The sequence below is a fragment of the Neovison vison genome, chromosome 13 (assembly GCF_020171115.1).
Source record: "Neovison vison isolate M4711 chromosome 13, ASM_NN_V1, whole genome shotgun sequence".
Lineage (NCBI taxonomy): Eukaryota > Metazoa > Chordata > Mammalia > Carnivora > Mustelidae > Neogale > Neogale vison.
In genome coordinates this window covers 135,088,837-135,104,957 of record NC_058103.1, presented here as the reverse complement: position 1 = coordinate 135,104,957, position 16,121 = coordinate 135,088,837, and the positions used below count along the sequence as shown (strand labels likewise).

The window sequence follows — 16,121 nt, the reverse complement described above, 5'->3', positions numbered from 1 at the left end:
GTAAGGGATTTTTGTTGTTTTTAAAGATTTATTTGTCAGGGAGAGAGTGAGAGAAAGAGAGCACTTGCACACAAGCAGGGGGAACAGCAAGTACAGGGAGAAGCAGGCTCCCTGATGACCAAGGAGCCTAATGTGGGGCTTGATCCCAGGACTCTGGGATCAAGACCTGAGCTGAAGGCAGACACTTAACTGACTGAACCACCCAGGTGTCCCCTGAACTAAGAGAGTTTTATGTGTTCTAAGTAAAAGTCTTTTTTTCATTTTCATTAATGTATTTTGAATATTTTCTACCAGTATGTGGCTTGATTTTTATTTCCTTAATGTCTTTCAAAGAGCAGAAGTTTTAATTTTGATAAAGTACTGTTTGTCAACTTTCTAATATTGTCAGTTTTGCATTCTTTTGTGTCTGATAGTCTTTGCCTTACATGGGGCAGTGAAAATTTTTTTGTCCTGTGTTTACTTTTGGAGGTTTTATAGTTTAGCTTTTACACATAGGGTTATGATCATTTTGAATTAATTTTAGTGTATGTTATGAGGTAATACCAAGATTCATTTATTTGTTCTGGTGCTGTTTGTTGATAAGGCTTCTTTCCATTTAATTATTGTAGTGCCTTTGTTGACTATCTGTGGCCATGTGCGTGTGCATTTATTTCTGCATTCTCTGTTCTGTTCCCTTGATTTAGGGGTGTGTGTGTATATGTGTGTGTGTGTATACAGCATGCTGTATCTTCTACCTTCTGGTTTTTTTTTTTTTTCAAAATTGTCTTAGCTATATTATTTTTAAATATCTTTGTGAATTTCTAACAAGAACACTTGCTGGGATTTTGATTGGGATTATGTTGAATCTATAGATCAGTTTGAGGAGAATCAGTATCCCAATAATATTGAGTGTATGAATCTGTGAACATGATATATATCTCCATTTTTTTTTTTTTAGGTCTTCCTTAATTTTTCTCAGTGTTTCTAGTATTTAGGATAATAGTCTTGCACATATATTGTTAAATTTATCTTTAAATATTTCATGTTATAGTGAATGGTATTTTTGAAAAGATTAACTTTGCATTTGTCATTATAGTGATTTGATTTAAAAAAATACTAATCTAGGGCTGGCTCAGTTGGTAGAGCACACAACTCTTAATCTCAGGGTGGTGGGTTCAAGCTCCATGTTGGGCATGGACCTTACTTGAAATGAAAAATACATACTAAGATCTTTATAAAAAATACTGATCTTGTATCCTATACCCTTGCAAAACCCACTTTCTAGTTTCTGCCACTTTATTCTATATTTTTGAGGATTTCTTGTGTATATTGTCATGTCGTGTATGAGTAGAAGCTGTTTTATTTTTCCTTTCTAATTTGGATCCTTTTTTCCCCCGCTTTGCTGCATTATTGTGATTGTTAGGACTTTTAGTAAAATGATGAAGAGAAATGAAGAGAAATGGTGAAGAGAAAAAAAGAGAGAGTGTACATCCTTGCTTTATTTCCAGTTGTACAGGAAAAAAAAAATCAGTCCTTTATCACCAAGCTATATGTAGGTTTTTGTAGATGTGTTTCATTAGGTTTGAAGAAGTTTCCTTCAAGCTTAGTTTTTTGAGAGGTGTCCCCCTTCATCTCCCACAAATGGGTAAATTTTACCATGCATAGATGCTTTTTTACATTTATTGAAATTAGTAATTTTTTAGTATGGTAATGCAGTGAGTTATAAAATCTAAACCAACCTTGCATTCCTGAGACAAACCCCATTTGTACTGCTGTTTAGCTTTTTATATATTGCTGGATTTGACCTGCTTATATTTTATTAATAATATTTGCATCTCTATAAACAAATGATATTAGTACATCTTTCTTTTTCTTGTGGTCTCCTTGCTTTAGTGTTGGAATTATTCCGGCCTTATTAAATATGTTAGAAAGCACTGTCTCTTCTTTTTCCTAAAAGAGTTTGTGTAAGACTGATACTGTATCTTTTTTTTAGATGTTTGAAGAATTCACTGGGGAAGCCATCTGGGTCTGGAGTTTTCTTTGTGGAAAGCCTTTTGATTTTTGAATTAAAATTTCTGAATTAGGGGCATCTGGGTGGCTCAGTTGGTTAAGTTTCTGACTTGATTTTGGCTCAGGTCATGATCTCAGTGTTGTGGATCAAAACCTAGGTCAGGCACCCTGCTCAATGGAGAGTGTGCTTTGAGATTCTTTCTCCATCTGCCTCAGCCCCTTTCCCTGCACATGCTCTCTCTCTCTCAAATGAATAAAAATCTTTAAAAAATTCTGAATTAGATGGTTATTCAGGCTTTCTTTTGATAAATTTTCTGTCTGTTGATAATCTGCATGTTTCAAGGAATTTTGTCTATTGAAGTTGTCAAATTTATTGGCCTAGAATTACACTATTAATCTACATTTAATGTTTGAAATATCTGTAGTAATGTCCTCTCTTTCAATTCTAATGTTGGCAATTTGTGTTTTCTTTCTTCTTTTCTTGACCAGTCTAGCTAGGGGTTCTTTTCAAAGAACAAGCTTTTGTTTTCATTGGTTTTATTTTATTTATTTATTTAGGTCTCTCATCTATTTTACCAATTTCTCCAAGTTTAATTTGTTTTTCCCCCCAGCTTCTTAAGGTGGAAGCTAATTTAGAACATGATTGTTAAATCTTTATTCTTTTCTAATGTAAGCACTTAAAAGATGTAAATTTCTAAGCATCCTTAACACCACCATACATAATTAGATAATGTATTTTTATTATCATTCAGTTCCATGTGTTTTTAAATTTTCCTTATGAGTTCTTTAATTTATGGGTTATGTAGAAATCTGTTAATTTACAGAGACTTGGAAAATTTTCCAGTATATTTCTTTTATTGGTCTTTCATTCTTTTGTGGTTAGAAAACATTTTCTGGGGAGTGTATCTCTACTTGGTAGATGAGGGGCTGCCTGACTCATGAATCCTTTAATAAAGCCAATTAGAGGGGCGCCTGGGTGGCTCAGTGGGTGAAAGCCTCTGCCTTCGGCTCAGGTCATGATCCCAGGGTCCTGGGATAGAGCCCTGCATCGGACTCTCTGCTCAGCAGGGAGCCTGCTTCCTCCTCTCCCTCTGCCTGCTTCTCTGCCTACTTGTGATCTCTATCTGTCAAATAAATAAATAAAATCTTTAAAAAAAATTAAAAAAATAAAGTCAATTAGATCTTCAACAAGAAAGCCTTTCTGTATGATTTCACTCTTTTTAAAAAACATTTTATTTATTTGAGAGAGAGCATGAATGGGGAGGAGAGTAGGAGAAGCAGGCTCTTCGCTGAGCAGGGAGTCAGACATGGGGCTCAATCTGGGACCCTGGAATGATGACCTAAGCTAAAGGCAGACGCTTAACCAACTGAGGTGCCCCTGATTTTACTCTTATACATTTATATATGTGCCTTGTTTTATGGTTCAGCATATGTTCTCTCTTGTTGTACCAAGAGACATGAACAACTTTGCTGGTTCATAATGTTCAGGTTTTACATATCATTGCAGATTTTCTATGTGCTTTTTTACTGATGATTGCGAGAGACTAGAATTCTCTAGTAATTGTAAATTTATCTATTATTCCTTTTAGTTTTGTCATTATTTGTATGTTTTGAAACTTTTTTATTGGCTGCATAAACATTCGGGGTTATTTTGTATTTCTGATAAAGTGACACTTTAAGCATTATGATTTATGTTCCTATGTACCTGGTAATAATCCTTCTCTTATGACGTACTTTGTCTGATACTAATATAGGCATTCCACCTTTATTTTGATTAATGCTTGCATGGTATAGCCCTTTCTATTTCATATTTAATCTATATCATGTTTAAAGGGGGATACATAACTTTATCCAGTCTGACAATATCTGCTTCCAGTCTAGTCTGATAGTCTCTACCTTTAATTGGGGCATTAGGACCATATATATTTAACATCATTATTCATTTAATTGGATTTAAGTCTACCATTTTTAATGTGTTTTTTTAATTTGTTCTTTCTGTTTCGTGTTTCCCTTTCTGTATTTCGGGAGGTTGCTTGTTTTTTAGCAAATCATTTTACCTCTTTTCTTGGCTCATTAGTTTTATTAGTTTCTTTTCTTTTTTAGTAGTTGCTCTAGGGTTTTATAGCATGCAGTCTTGAACTTACCACAGTCTACTTTCATCACTTTATGAATAATGAATGATTCTTACTACAATGTATTTTCAGTTTTTTCCTTTTCCTTTTTACTGTTTTTGTCATTCTACAGGTTATTATATGTTACTGCTACTTTGTTGCTTTATGCAGTCAGATTATCTTTTTAAAATTTAAAGGTAAGAAAATACATGGTAAACTCACATATTCACCATTGTTGGTTTTCCTTTGTGTAGAAGTTTCTATCTGCTATTTTTTAATTGATAGACTTATTTCTTAGAACAGTTTTAGGTTTATGGAAAAACTGAGCAGAAAGTACAGACTTACCATATATTCTCCTCTTTCCCTTCCCCTGTTCTCCCTCTTATGTTGGCCCCGCGGTGTCACCTATTATTTAACGTTTTGCAGTGTTAATTGTGTGATATATGTGTTTCGATTGGTGAACCAGTACTGGTACATTTTTACTGACTTAAGTTTATAGTTTATATGAGGGTTCACTCTGTTGTAAATTCTATCCTTTTTTTTTCCTGAAGAACTTCCTTCAGTGTTTTTTGTAGTGTGGACCTGCTGGTCAAACATTCTCAGCTTTTGTTTGTTTGAAAATGCCTTTATTTCCCCTTCACCTGTGATGGATTTTATTGCTTTGTGTAGATTTTGATTTGCAGGGGTTTTTTCTTTATAACAGTTCAGATGCTTTGTTCCTTTATTTTAAACTTGTTTGTATTGTTTTTGACAACCTGGTAGTTCTTATCTTTGTTACTCTGTGTGTAATGTGTTTTTTCCTTGACTTTGACTGCTTTTAAGACTTTATATTACTAGATTTCTGGAATTTGATTATTAATTATATGACTTGGTGTGATTTCTTTGTGCTTACCCTGTTTTTTGTTCACTGAGTCTTTTGAATATGTGGGTTTAGTTTTTGTCAAGTCTGGAAATTCTTTGGTCCTTATTTCTTCAGATAGTTTTTCTGTTTCCCCATCTTTCCAGGACTCAGTTATACCATTTTTAGACTGCCCTTGATATTCTCACAGTCCTTGATGCTCTTTTCTTTGTTTTTTGTTTGTTTTGTTTGCTTTCTGATTTTGTATCTTCAAGTAGTGATCTTTTTCCTTCACTCCTTTAATCTGTTGCTAAGTCTATCCATTCGATTATTTGAGATACTGCATTTCTCAAATTTAAAAATCCATTGATCTTTTATTTTTTTTTAAAGTTTTTATTTATTTGAAAGAGTGAGCATGCACAGGTGCATAAGTGGGGGGAGGGGCAGTGGAAGAGGGAGAAGCAGAATCCCTGCTGAGTGGGGAGCCCAATGTGGGGCACAACATGAGGCTTGGTCCCAGAACCCTGGGATTATGACTCGAGCCGAAGGCAGATGCTTAACTGACTGAGCCACCCAGGCGCCCCCATCGATTCTTTTCAAAATAATTGTCTTTTGTTTTTGTTTTTGTTTCAAATCCTCTAACATATTTGTAATATTTTGAAGTTTATATCTTTAAATATATCATCCTCTTGGTTCTGGGTCTGTTTCTTCTGTCACATTTTTCCTCTGGTATGGGTTGTATATTTCTCCATTTTCTTATGTTTGGTAAGTTTTGATTGACTCTTGGACTTTGTTGATTTCCACACATTTCTCTGTTGTCTTGTGTTTGGTAAGTTTTGATTGATTCCTCACACTGTTGTCTGGATTTTGTTGATTTCCTCTGGAGAGGTTTTGTTTTTGTTTTGGCAGGGTGTTATATTTCTTATGGGTATGCTTGAACCTTTTGAGGCTTGTTTTTAATTTTTGTTTTGGCAAGTTGAATGTAGCCTTTACTCTAGAACTAGTTTAGCACAGTTACTAAGTGCTGATTCTGATTCATTTCTACTGATTTGCCCGGGTTTCAGTCTGGTCTTTCTCCTTTTTTGGTTGGAACTTGCACATCCCCCAGTTTTATATAATCTCGGAATTTTTGAGCCTGCTTGGTTATTATTATTTGTCTGGCTTTGTAGAGTTTCACTTTACTAATACACAGCTTTATATTGAAGAAACTGCATTATCAAGTATTTGATAGCATTTAGCCACGTTGTGGCTTTTGACAGCTTGAATTGTGGTTAGTTTGAATTTAAATATGCTGTAAGTATAAAACACACTGAATGTCAGGAACTTCCTATAGAAAAAAAGAATGTAAATACCTGTTTTTTATATCAATTATATCCTGAAATGGTAATATTTTGAGCATATTGGGTTAAATGAATTATGTTAAAATTAGTTTTATCTGCTTCACTTTCCTTTAAAATGTGTTCATGTTGTTTCTTTTGGGAAGAATTGCTCTAGAAACCTCTACAGATTTCAGGAATGCTTTCTCTTGAGCTCCATCTTCTCTGCTCCTCTAATCTACAAATCCCCATTACTTTGGCCTCCCTAAATTTCAGTGTGTGTCTCTTATTCACTGAGTCCATCATATTCTGCTTGGCTTCCCATTCCTGCATTGCCCTCTGAACTATGGATACAGAGTATGTAGGGGACACTTTCATTTTTTCAGGTATCACAGCACTCAGCTGCTTGGTGTCCAGTGTTTTAAAATTACAGCTTTCTATATCTGATCAGTTTTCTAGTTGAGTTCATTGGGAGAGCATGTCTCCTGCTCAGTTACTACATCATGGTTGGTACCAAAATCTTTTTAAGACGTGAGTAGTTTGATGCCCAGGTGTGAAAACTGACTTTCCCTTGAATTAAAAACACTGTTGCTGGTAAACCTAAGTTTTGATTACAAAATGAAATTAATATTTGAGCAAATATGCACCATTTATTGTGTTTATAGACTTATTTTTGGTTATTGCCTGTTTAATTTTCCCCGTAATCTGGATTGATTTTAAAAGCTGTTTGCATATACAAACCTCTTTTCTTTCACACTGCATTATACTCAGGGCAGAGGTAGCCAGTGAAATTTGGTAAGTTCAAACATAAAGCAGAAATTTTCTTCATAATTAGGTTGAGGTTTTTTTTTATCAAGACTTGAGGAGATGCTTAGAATTTTAGGCCCTTAAGACTTGATACTGGGAATGTTAATACCATGTCAGGAGCACTTTGTTTCATTTTGCTTTCTAATTTGTTGGCATTCACTGATTAAGCACATAATTAACAAGCTAGTATAGCAAGAGAAGGCATTAGGGAGTGGTTTTTCTTGGGTCATTCAGGTCTTCAGTTATCATCAGCAATTGTATTAAGTGTTATCTATTTGCTTTGTAAAATGTAGTTGAGGTATTTGAAAAGAGGAATTTGAATCAGTCATTTCATTTAACCCTTCTTGTTAATATGGAAAATTGGAAGTTGTAACTTGTTTCACAATATAAACTGTGATATTTGACATTCAGCTATATTGGAATGATAGTGTCTACACTGTTTTTATTTGTTTCAGATTACTTCTTTAAAAGATGTATCCATGGGATGCCTGGGTGGCTCGGTTGGTTAAGCTGCCTTCGGCTCAGGTCATGATCCCAGTATCCTGGGATCGAGTCCCACATTGGGCTCCTTGCTCGGCAGGGAGCCTGCTTCTCCCTCTGCCTCTGCCTGCCTCTCTGTCTGCCTGTGCTCGCTCTCTCTCTCTCTCTCTGGCAAATAAATAAATAAAATCTTTAAAAAAAAATAAAAAAATAAAAGATGTATCCATGTGATTTTGTGATATTGTCTTGTGTAATTTCTAGCTCTGGTAATTATCATATAGAAACTTAAAACTTATTTTAAGAATAAGTTTGAGAAGTTGTCAGTGTTTATCATTTTTGTTCATAGCAAGCGAGTGCTTGTGTTGTCATGGTATCTCATGAGTGGCTCAGTTGGTTTGCCATCTGCCTTTGGTTCAGGGCTCAGGTCATGCAGAGTCCTGGGATTGAGCTCCACCAGAGTTGGGCTCCCTGCTCAGCAAGAAGTCTGCTTCATCCTCTCCTTCTTCCTCTCCCCCTGCTCGTACTCGCTCTCTCTCTCACAAATAAATATATAAAACCTTTAAAAAAAAAAAAAAGTGAGCTGATCTGTGGTTGTGCATAACTGTTAAAAGCATGCCCGGGTTAGACAACTTTACTGACTTTGCTATGTGATCTTGGTAGGTACCTTCTTAGTATTTCAGTTTCCTTTTGAGGATAATAATGAGATTATTGTTGGCTTGCCTTTGTTGCTGTTCCTAACTGCATATAAAGCAGTTAGGATATTGGTTAGCATATGATAAATACTGCTGTTGCAGTTGCTGTTATTGTCATCATCTCATTAAGTCTTTCTCAAATCTTAATCCCATATGATAGTACTTACTTCCTTGCTTTCTCTCTCTCTCTTTCTCTCTTTTTATTAAGGACTTCATATAACTGCTGTATATTACATATTCCTCATTCATTGTGTGATGTAGGCTTCCCCAACTAGAATGCAAGCTCCGTGAGATCAGTCATAGATGTAGAGATTTTTCACTAGCACCTAGAAAGGTGTCTGGAGTATATTGAATACTCAGTAAATATTTTCTGAATGAACTATATTGAATTCTATTCCAAATAGTAACTAGATATTGGGGATATAAAAATGCATGAAGTTCTTTCTCTAAAAAAACCATAAAGTATAGAATAGAAGAGGCTCATACTTAAACAAAACTAAGTATGATTTTACTCCCCCCCCACCTCCCAGAAGTGATTGTGATGGTAAGAGTATTCCTGAGGTTGCTGTCACAGAAGGTGCCATTAAACTGGGGAAGATTGTTTAAGAAATGGGGGGACACTGTTTTCTAGCAGAGGTGAAAATTTGAGCAGAATTACAGAGCTTGAAGTCCAGGTTAACAACAATGTAGGCCGATTAGAAATGGAGGGACTGGGTGACTTAGTTGGGTGTCTGACTTGATTTGGCTCAGGTCATGATCTCAGGGTTCTGCAGTTGGCCCAGGTTTGGTTCCATGCTTGGTGTGGAGCCTGCTTAGGAGTCTCTGTCTCCCTTTCCCTTTGCTAAACCCCCTCTCCCCAACCTGCTTGCTTATATGAATGCAAGCCACTCCCTCTCAAAAAAAAAAAAAAAAGGTAGAGGGGGCTAGCTAGGAGGTTGGTGGGGATCACGGAATCAGATTTGGGAGTAATAGCAATTGGAGATGCAGGTTGTCTAGCCCTTGCCTGGACAGAAGCAATGAGATTTGGAGATTTAATATATGAAATTTAATGATAACTGGATGTAGCACTAACATTTTAGTTCTGGTTTTATTTTGAAGGTAAGAGTATGTTTCATTATAGATTATTATAAAAGAATTTGATTTTTAAAATATTTCCTTTTAGAAATTGAGAACTATGTACAAAACACAAATTTCCAATAACAATTCATTATTTATTTATTTATTTTAAAGATTTTGTTTATTTGTCAGAGAAAGAGTGAGAGAGAGAGAGAGACCACAAGAGTGTGCACATAAGCTGGGGAAGTAGCAGGCATACGGAAAAGTAGGCTGGCTCACTGCTGAGCAAGGAGCTGGATATGGAACTCAATCCTAGGATCCTAGAATCATGATCTGAGCCCAAGGCAGATGCTTAAACCGACTGAGCCAATCGGGTGCCGCTCAGATTTGTGTTTAATTGGTTATTTAATATGGGTCAAATTGCTAAACTTTAATTTGAGAACCCATAAAAAAACAGCTCCACTTTGGATTACTTGATTTTAGAAGTTGGTGATGAAACTGTTTTTAAGGAGCTTTTTTCCTTTTTTTTTATTTCAGTGTAATTAGATTAAAAGCTGCAATTGGCTTTTTAAAGCAAGCTCTTTTTAACCTTGCAAAAAAAGCTTATTTGTGTGTGTATATGTCTTAAAAGTTCAGGCTTTTAATATTTAATTTATTAATACAAAAAGAATATTTGGCAATTTGTATTTTTTCCCCTCTAGAGAAGGTGTTGATTTGAAATGGAAATAAAATTATAGTATCACAGTAATTAATATTGCTGAATCAGATTCTAAAGACTGGTATTTCCATGGAGAAATTCCCATTTTTATTTGATGTAGCAGATTTACTTGGGAGTTGGTAGAATTATCCAGTCATGCAATTCTAAATTATTGGATGAACAACATCATCATTGGTCCTGGCCAATCTGGGTGAGGAAGGTGGGGACTGAGGGAAGGGGCTTTTACCATCTTTCCTTTATACCTAAGTGCCTTACTGTTATTCAAAGCAAACTGGATTATTCTTTATGTACTGATCCTTGGTTAGTATTCACCAGTGTTCCTTTTTTAAGTATGAATTATCAACATCAGTTTTATGTTCACTTTGGCAATCTTATGTTCATTATTTTCATTTCATTATTACCTTTAAAAGACAGTGAAAGCTACAAGCATACATGTATTTGAATACAAACATATTTTACGGCAACGCAGATCACTGACCCTCTGACAATTTTCTTTTATAAATGAGAACATAATACAGTGAATACTTCCAATTATTTTAGCAAAGCGCACATTCAGTAGGCTGTGTGTACAAGGTAAATATAAAGCATATCATGGGATCTAGAGTGTAGGAAAATGGGACCTAGGAAACCCAATTTGTGAATCTAGGGAGTTATAGAATATTACTGAACATCTAAGTAATATTTACTGAAAAAATAGGTTAGTGACATTAGAAATTCTCCATTGGCTAACATTATGTTTTTATTAGGCAAATACCACAAATGACTTAAAAATTTATTTTCCTATTTTTCAGCAAGTATTTGTGGAGCTATCTGCTGGGCATAGTGTTGAGAGTTGGAATTTATAATGACAAAACATATTTAGTTGAATTTTGGAGTTAAGAACACTTACCCATCTCATTTTTTTTTTTCTTTAGGAATTGCATTTTGTGAAAAAGGAGCAAAGAAGAATTTTCTGCGAAGATCATATGAAGTGCACTTTCTTGCTGATATATCATTTCTAGTAAGGTTTTTTTCATTATGTTATGAAGTAAATAAACACAGTGGAAATTATTTCCTTTCTTAAAATCAGACGGTCTTGTGAGCTTGAATAGTAGTCTTTTTGGAGTTCATTTTGTGGCTTAATGTAGATTAATTAAGGGAATTTATAATGTCCATTTGAAGCGCATTCTGTTGTACACTGACAGTTTTTCATATATTTTATCCGATACCGCTGAGATAATCCTAACTTTTTCATTGTTCTCACTTCCTCTTCCATATCATTTACCCTTATTTAAAAAAAGAAAAAAACCTGAAGTAGTCCATATTTTCTGTGACAGTAAATAGAAGAAAGTGTGGATTTGAGGACATGAGTTAGATATAAACTGAGAAAGATGTTCAAATGAAAGATGAAGTGAGTGAAATATTTCCTGAAAATATCTTAGGGGAAGGGTCAAAGAAAAAGTTAAGCAGAGTTAAGAGATTTTTTAAAAATGTAGACTTAAGGGCGCCTGGGTGGCTCAGTGGGTTGAGCCGCTGCCTTCGGCTCGGGTCACGGTCTCAGGGTCCTGGGATCGAGTCCCGCATCGGACTCTCTGCTCAGCAGGGAGCCTGCTTCCTCCTCTCTCTCTCTCTGCCTGCCTCTCTGCCTGCTTGTGATCTCTCTCTGTCAAGTAAATGAATGGAATCTTAAAAAAAAAAAAAAATGTAGACTTAACATTTGTAACTTGAATTTGCCTCCTTAAATCATAGGTGCATATTTGCAAACCTTCTGAGTAGGGTGTTTGACTTACAAACTTACAGTGGTCTAGGTTCATGGTTCCAGATTGTAAGATGTATAGTGCTCTTCAAAAGTTTTCATGGGGGCGCCCAGGTTGCTCAGTGGGTTAAAGCCTCTGCCTTCGGCTCAGGTCACGGTCTCGGGGTCCTGGGATGAGCCCCGCGTCGGGCTCTCTGCTCGGCGGGGAGCCTGCTTCCCTCTCTCTCTGCCTGCCTCTCTGCCTACTTGTGATCTCTGTCTATCAAATTAAAAAAAAAAAGTTTTCGTGACTGAAACTTTATCTGAATTCCTCCTTTATTCAAAATGGAAAAGAAGTTAGTTACATTAATATCAGAACATTTCGAAATAATAAAATTTTGAAAAATGTTAGTAGGGGATAGTTTTTGATGTTTTTTAACATTAACATTTTAAATAAATATTAGACCTCATTGATTGTGCCTGATGATTTTCTCAGTAAGAAAAGGGAGTGGTACTTGACATTTATTTTTTGTACTTGTTTTAAGAACAGTTTTATTTAACATAAAAATAAAATTTAACATAAAACTTTTGGGGTATTAAGTGGTATTAAAAACTTACGACTTATAAAATGAATTCTTTGTTAAAGTACTTTATTGTGATACCAGTTTCTTTTTAAAAAATTTTTATTTTTAAATTTTTATTTCATTTTTTTGAGAGAGAGAGGGATGGGGAGAGGTAGAGAGGGATGGGGAGAGGTAGAGAGGGAAGGAGGGAGGGAGAGAGGGAGGGGAGGGGGAAGGCAAGAGGTAGAGGGAGCGAGAGAATCTTAAGTAGGTTCCATGCCCAGTGCAGAGCCCAATGTGGGGCACTATCTCACAACCTTGAGATCATGATCTGAGCTGAATAAGAGTCAGATGCTTAACAGACTGAGCCAGTCAGGCACCCCATGATACCAGTTTCTTAAGTTTATATATTTTTCTTTTAAAACTTTGACAGAGGAAGCGTCCATTTTATGATATCTTTCAGTTTGGGGAAGTAGGAGAAAAGGCATAATTTTTTCAATTGAAGCAAAGTATCCTTCAGGCCAGAACTTGTATACACACAGGAAGGATGGGAAAAATAGAGTCTAATTCCCATTTTTATTTTTTAATTTTTTAAATATTTTATTTATTTATTTGACAGGCAGAGATCACAAGTAGGCAGAGAGGGGGGAAGCGGGCTCCCCAATGAGCAGAAAGCCTGATGCAGGGCTCTATCCCAAGACCCCATCATGACCTGGGCCAAAGGCAGAGGCTTTAACCCACTGAGCCACCCAGGTGCCCCTTTAATTCCCATTTTTAAATATAAACCTTGATTAGTGTTGTGTAAATCTTTGAATATTTGTTTTTTCTTTATATCTTATTTACATTTCTTTTGTCCACTGTTTGAAACTAAGTGATTTGAGTTCTAAAAGCACTATAGGAATTTTAGCCATCTTGATGCCCATAATTCAGAACTCTGCACCTTCTGTGAACCTCAGGGATGGCTGTGGGCATAACTTCAGCTGTTATATTTTGGGATCTGTTTAAACTTAATGAAATCCTTTATGATGCTTCTTCCACTAGGCTCTACATCTATGGATGTATACAGTGTCTTATTCTTCATGGCAGGCTTCTCTAGCTCTGAGAGTTGTACTTGAGTTAATAAGTACTTGCTTAGGAGTTACTCTGAGTAATGCTTTCCTTTTGAACAGATTCATGTGCTGACTAAAGAGCTTCAGATTAGTTTTCCCTATAATTCTGTCCTAATTTGGGGTAGGGTAGAAATTGGGGAGGCTGGTACAGAGATTGGGCAAATTTTTTTTCTACCTTTTTTCCTCTCCCTTGTGTCTTGGAACTGCATTGGGCTCTTATATTTTAGGTCTGTGATCCACTTTTGAGTTAATTCTTGTTATGGTATGAGGTAAGAGATAAGATTTATTTCTCTGCTATAAAAATCAAGTTTTTCCAGAAGCAATTTTGAAAAGATTGTATTTTTCCCTGTTGAATTATCTTGGTAACTTTGTTGAAAGTCAACTGACCATTACATGGGGGTCTTTTTTTTAGGACCTTTTCATTTTATTGATCTGTATATCTATTTATGGCAATATTGTACTGTTTTGATTACTGTAGATTTGTAGTAAGTCTTAAAATCGGGTAGTGTACATCCTCTACCCTTGTTTTTTTTTTTTTTTTTCCAGCATAACAGTATTCCTTGTTTTTTGTACCACACCCAGTGCTCCATGCAATCCGTGTCCTCTCTAATACCCACCACCTGGTTCCCCCAATCTCCCACCCCCCGCCGCTTCAAATCCCTCAGATTGTTTTTCAGAGTCCATAGTCTCTCATGGTTCACCTCCCCTTCCGATTTCCCCCAACTCCCTTCTCCTCTCTAACTCCCCTTCTCCTCCATGCTATTTGTTAATGCTCCACAAATAAGTGAAACCATATGATAATTGACTCTCTCTGCTTGATTTATTTCACTCAGCATAATCTCTTCCAGTCCCGTCCATGTTGCTACAAAAGTTGGGTATTCATCCTTTCTTTTTTTTTTTTTTTAAAGATTTTATTTATTTATTTGACAGACAGAGATCACAAGCAGACAGACAGGCAGGCAGAGCGAGGGAGAGGAGGAAGCAGGCTCCCTGCAGAGCAGAGAGCCCGATGCGGTACTCGATCCCAGGACCCTGAGACCGTGACCCGAGCCGAAGGCAGCGGCTTAACCCACTGAGCCACCCAGGCGCCCCGGGTATTCATCCTTTCTGATGGAGGCATAATACTCCATAGTGTATAGGGACCACATCTTCCTTATCCATTTGTCACCCTTGTTTTTCTGTTTCCCAAAGTTGTTTTTGTACTCTGCATCCTTTCCATATCTTTCCATGTATTTTACAATCAGCTTGTCAGTTTTTACAAAGAGGTCAATGGGATTTCAGTTGTGAATGCTTTTATCCTAGAGGCTACACTGGGGAGAATTGACCTGTGAAGAATGTTGAATCTTCTTGGTACCTCTCTCTGTTTAAGTTGTCTTTAGTTTTTCTTGGAGTTGTGTTTTCAACGTAAGCATATTACACCTATTTTGTTATGTTGATCTCTCTTTTAAATTTTTATGTTATGTTAAGTGATAATGAAAAAAATAAGTTTTTGTATGCGGACTTATAATTGATTTTTTATTAGACTTTGTAATTTGTGATTCTGCCAAGCTCATTATTATTTGTAGTAACATTTTTAAAAAAAGATTTGTTTATTTTAGAGAGTGAGATAGAAAGAGGGCACGAGTGGGAGAGGCAGGGGGGAAAAAGGGAGAGACTCTGTAGGGAGCCAGACACGGGGCTCCATCTCATCCTGAGATCTCATCCTGAGATCACGACCTGAGCCAAAACCAAGAATTAGATGCTTAACCAACTGCACCATCCAGGCTCCCTGTTCTAGGGATATTTTTTTACAGTCCTTAAGATGTTCTTTGTAGACTTTCGTCTTGTCTGTGAATAAAGACTCCCTTAAATTTTTTATCCCTTTATTTTTTTGCTTGCTTTATTGCACTACTTAGTAGTCCTAGTGCAATGTGGAAGTGGTAAGTTGACATTCTTGCCTTACTCCTGATGTTAGGTTAAGTACATTCAGTTTTTCACCACTAAGTATGATGTTAACTACAGATTTTTAACAGATACCCTTTGTGTAAGATTAAGCTCTCTTTTATTCATAGTTTGTTGAGAATTTTTTTTCTTGTCGTGAATGAGTATTGAATTTTTATCAGTTTTTCCACACTATTGAGATGATCATGGGTGAGATGATCATCTTTTTTTTCTCTCTTACCTGTTAATGTAGTTAATTACATTGATTTTTTTTTAATATCAAACTAAGAAGTCTTGCATTTCTGAGATAATCTCCACTAAGTGGGATTATCTCCACTTAGATAATCTCCACTTGTTACGTTTATATATTGTTGGATTAGTCTGCTAAATTTTAGTTAACTTTTTTTCATCTGTGCTCATAGTAGATACTGGTTTGTAGTTTTTTCTTTTTTGTAATGTTTTGTCTGCATCTTATATTTGGATAAGAGTGAGTTGAAAAGATGTCCTCTTCTGGAAAAGTTGCCATGCATTTGGTGTTACTGCTTCTTTAATTGTTTGGTAGAATTCAATAATGAAGACCTCTGGTTTTGGAGTTTCTTTGTGGGAAGGTTTTACTTATTTATTTATTTTTAAAGATTTTATTCATTTGACATAGGGAGAAAGAATGAATGGGGGGGGGGAGTGGCAGGCAGAGGGGAAAGCAGGCTTCCGTCTAAGCAATGCGCCTGATATGGGACTTGATCCCAGAACCCTGGGATCATGACTTGAGCCAAAGGACTGAGCCACCCAGGCATCTTTTAGAAGATTT

At 36.0% G+C, this 16,121-nt stretch overlaps 1 protein-coding gene across 7 annotated transcripts in view; it reads left to right on the top strand.

The window, feature by feature from the left end:
- The window catches only part of MEF2A (myocyte enhancer factor 2A), a 160,421-nt gene that overhangs the window by 20,741 nt on the left and 123,559 nt on the right, over positions 1-16,121 (top strand). For all 7 annotated transcript variants that reach the window (XM_044229770.1, XM_044229776.1, XM_044229774.1 and 4 more), the window contains exon 2: positions 10,922-11,007. The gene's annotated coding sequence lies outside the window, so the exon portion shown is untranslated. The remainder of the gene's footprint in view (positions 1-10,921; positions 11,008-16,121) is intronic.